Source organism: Podarcis gaigeae, assembly GCF_964106915.1.
Source record: "Podarcis gaigeae genome assembly, chromosome: 8".
Taxonomy (NCBI): Eukaryota; Metazoa; Chordata; class Lepidosauria; order Squamata; family Lacertidae; genus Podarcis; species Podarcis gaigeae.
The window spans coordinates 27,918,044-27,922,501 of record NC_139684.1 but is presented as its reverse complement, the minus strand read 5'-3'; the positions used below and the strand labels follow the sequence as shown (position 1 = coordinate 27,922,501).

Genomic DNA, 4,458 nt, shown 5'->3' with positions numbered 1-4,458 from the left:
GGGGAGTTTCCTCTTTTGAAAGTAAAATCTGATCATGCTGGATTTTCCTGACAGTTGATCATTTGCATGCATATTTAATTTAATAGCGCTATGGTCACTGCTCCCAATTGCTCTGACATCATTTACAGGTTCTGGTGCATTAGAGGGGTGTTTGTGGAATGTGGGGGATCAATTGAGAGAGCTTATAGGATAAAAAATATTTGCTGGGTTGAGCTGGGGATTGCTTGCCCATCGCTATATTAAATAAACACATGAACAAAGCATAAATCCAGACAGCCAGTGAAAAAGCAAAGCAATTTGGGCACTCAATAAGTGCTATATGTGTTTGTTTGTTTGTTTGCAACCATACCGGGGGTGGGGGAGAGGAACAGCAAGCAAGCTTTTAAGCTTCTGTCAATTTGTTATTTGAAATAGACTTTCTAATTTTTCTCCTCTTTCATTCTTACACACACACATACACACACACGCACACAAGCTGGTATTAGCCACCCACATTGCTAAAGAATAAATAAGTGCTATTTTGCCCTGAGCTATCTCCAAGTAGCTCTCACTACTTTTCCAGTTATGCCTTCATTGAGTCACACTGTCTCAAGCTTAGTAACCATCTTTGGTGTGTCAGGAGTGCTCACAACACACTTCTGGGCAGCTTCAGTGTATCAAAATATGCACTTCATTTTCCTTTTTTTGAGAGGAAATTGGAGCCAGCTGGGTGATTTCTTGTCTCTTTCGCTTACCTTGAAATCGGCTGATTTGGCACTATTTGGCGGGATGAGGCAATATTCATTCTGGAAGAAAAGAATTGCCATTTTATTTTCCCCAGAATTCCTCATTCTGAGGTACGGTGTCAATTTTGGGGAATTTGTGAAGCCCCCCACCATTAAAAATGACTGCCTTGTTTGCTGTTCACTTGAAATGGACATGTACAGTTTTACAAAATGAATGGAACCCCCCTCCATTTTACTTGAGGGGTACAATGTTAAATACTGTGCCCCTTCCACACACAAAAAGTTGAGGCAGTGACTGAAGCAAGCTTGTAAAAAATAAATACTTCCTGTCTAGATTTTAGAAATATGCAAGCATCATCCAAAAAGCAAATGAACCCAGATATATTTTATTTATAATTTTTAATCACGGCCCCATGTCATTTGGCAGGGAGGGGGAAAGCATGAAAGAGGGGAAGATTGCAGTACTGCTTATGTCCAGCCTGAGGTAAACCCCACCAATATCATTTGGGATTACTCCCAAGTAGATACGCTGAAGACTCAGTGAGATGATTTGGCTAACAAAGTTGCTGGTGGGGCAATAAAAACAAAACAAAAACAATTTCCCCCTTAAATGACTGGGATATTTCACCCATTTTTAGTTAAATCCCTCATTCTCCCTGCTCATAAGCAACATTGTCTGCTTGACCATATTGGGCCCTGAAAAAACCCCTAAAAAGCAGCAGTTGGGGTTCCAAATTCCAGGGTTCGGTGTGATCACCATGACAATGGGATTCCAAGGCAGTCCAACCCATTGAGAAGCAGGTTGCAGGTCCCAGTGGTGCTCACTGCCTTTCTGGACTTGGATGCAGGCAGACACACCTTTGGGTCTCTCCTGCCAGTTGATTTTGGTTGTGCCCTGGTCCTCCAGAAGACTGATCAGAGTGTGTGTCAACACTCCCATCCACAGACGGTTGTGTGGGGAAACAGACCACCTGAGTCTGATTTGTAAAAGCTCCTTGGGATTTTACTGCACCCTGGCCCCAACTGGAATGGCCCAGATAAGCACTATCTGCACCTACCCATCCCTCCAATGGACCCAAATTTATTTCTGTTCTCTATTGCAGAGTGTCCAAGAGAGATGTCTATGAGCCCACCTGCTGGGTGTCATAGTAGAGGAAGTTTCCATGGTTCCTCCTACAAGCTCTCAGGCTCCTCATTTATTAATATTAAATGCATCACAAACAATATAGGATCCAGATGAACCACAGATGGGGAAGTGTGTGTGTGTGGTTATCTTGCCTTTTAAAAACACAGGTCCAAGTGTTAAATATATTCTCTCTTGCACACAGAGAGAATAATAGAATTCTAGGGTTGGAAGGGATCCCAAGCATCATCTGGTCCAACCCCCTGCAATGCAGGGAACACAGCTAAAAAAATCCCTGACAGATGGCCATCCAGCCTCTGTTTAAAAACCTCCAATGAAGCAGAGTCCATCACCTTCCAAGGTAACCAGTTCCAAAGTTGAACAACTCTTGCTGTCAGAAAGTTCTTAATGTTTAGTCAGAAACTCTGTTCTTGTCATGTGAATTCACTGGTTCAGGTGCTTCTCTCTGGAGCAGCAGAAAACATCTGTTTTGCATGCAGGAGGTCCCAGGAGGTTAAATCCCTGGCATCTCCAGGTAGGTCTAGGAGAGACCCCAGTCTGAAACCCTGGAGACCTGTTGCTGATCAGTGTAGACAACACTAAGCTAGTTAGACCAAAGGACTAACTCTGTATAAGGCAGCTTTCTATGTTCCTATGTTGGACTACAGATCCCATCAGCCTCAGTCACCATGAGGCTGAGGCTAATGGAAGCTGTAGTCTTAAAAGATCGGGAGAGCATCAGGTTGCAAAAGCCTGACCTAAGCCACCCTCCCCCATTTCCTGCAAGATGTAATGAACCAAATGTCATGACTCAGCTGGACACACAGAGATAAATGCCAATTTGTCACGTAAGCAAGAGCTATTCATGTACCACAGAGCACTGATGAATGATTATAGCAGATCAGCCAGGTTCCCAATCAAATGATCAATCAAATAACATTTGCATAATTTGCCAAATGTAACAGAGTTTATTCTGTTCAGGGATCCTTTCGCAGAACGTGTTGTCTCTCGATTTGAGTTTTTACTCTGTGACCGCAAACCTGTCACACCACTGTAGTGGGAACATTACCTGGCCTTTGCTAGCTCCAGCAAAGGTACGTGCGTGCGCGTGCACACACACACACACACACACACACACACACACAGTTTCTAGTCCTCATGAAATAGGTTTGGAAAATGTGCAGAATGCATAAAAGCACCCACCACTTGCTGCAGTCAAATTCCCTTCGCCATCAGCACCTTGAGACCCATAAACCATCCATTATTAATTGAACACTGAGTGGAACTAGAACTGGAACCGAGTGGAACTGACCACCAGGTGAGATGGATTTAAAAGAGGATTGGACTAATTCATAGTGCAGACGGCTATTGATGGCTCGGCTTTGCTTCCACGCTTAGAGGCGATAATGCTTTTATAAAGTGTGCTGGGCTTAATGAGCAGGTTCTTCTTAGGTTCTTATGAACTAGTTACTAGCTGGGGACTAATTGAAAATTTTGTGCCAGGGAACAAATCCACTTGGGTTCAGAACACTCTGGGAACGCAGTCATTCTTTGCATCCCGATTGGTTGGGATCATCCATATGAAAAAGAAACAAGCACCCCACAAAAGAAGAAAAATATATATTGTGGGGCAGTAACAGTCATGGGAGCTAATGGTAATATACAGTATTTTTAAAGGGTTATTAAGCCTGGGGTTGGCAAAGTCTGCCTTTTACTGCAAGCCTACCCAACTCCCTCCCCCTTTTGCTAACCAAAATTCACACTGCTCAGAATTCCCAATGGAGTTCTCCAGGCATGCCCACCTCTACCCCAAATATGCATGAATAAATGTACATACTAGGCAAAATTCTCTCTTTTTTTTCAAATGATATTTATTAAAGTTTTCAATAACAACACATAAATACAAACAACAACAATAAAAACATACACAAACATAAAACAACAGGTATAATTTCAAATCTTATTTTCTCAGCCTATTTTCCCCGACTTCCTCATACCTCCCCGTTCTGTATTCTAATTTCATTATCCAATCAGCAAATTCATTCTCTTATTTCCCATTTTTTTTTACTAATTCCATTCCTTTTCCTAATCAATGTCTCTGAAAGCCACATCATTTTTAAAACCATGTCATTCTAGCCTTCATTAATTTTGTAGTGTTTATTAAGATAATCTTTAAATTTCTTCCAATCTTCTTCCACTGTCTCCTTCTCCTGGTCTCGGATTCTGCCCGTCATCTCTGCCAGTCCCATGTAGTCTGTCATTTTCATCTGCCATTCTTCCAAGGTGGGTAGATCTGGTGTCTTCCAATACTTTGCGATAAGGATCCTTGCTGCTGTTGTGGCATACATAAACAAAGTTCTATCCTTCTTTAACACCACATGGCTAACCATACCCAGGAGAAAGGCCTCTGGTTTCTTCAAGAAGGTATATTTAAATACCTTTTTCATTTCATTATATATCATTTCCCAGAAAGCCTTAATCCTTGGGCACGTCCACCACAGGTGAAAGAATGTGCCTTCATTTTCTTTACACTTCCAACATTTATTATCTGTTAAGTGGTAAATTTTTGCAAGCTTAACTGGAGTCATGTACCACCTATAGATCATTTTC

The 4,458-nt window shown here is 42.0% G+C and overlaps 1 long non-coding RNA gene across 1 annotated transcript; it reads left to right on the top strand.

Moving 5' to 3' along the window:
- The first annotated feature begins 1,511 nt into the window (after nt 1-1,511).
- On the top strand, nt 1,512-1,971 carry LOC310850655. Its single transcript, XR_014567408.1, has 2 exons — nt 1,512-1,645; nt 1,829-1,971. It is a non-coding gene; the product is annotated as an uncharacterized lncRNA (long non-coding RNA).
- Nucleotides 1,972-4,458: the final 2,487 nt, after the last annotated feature.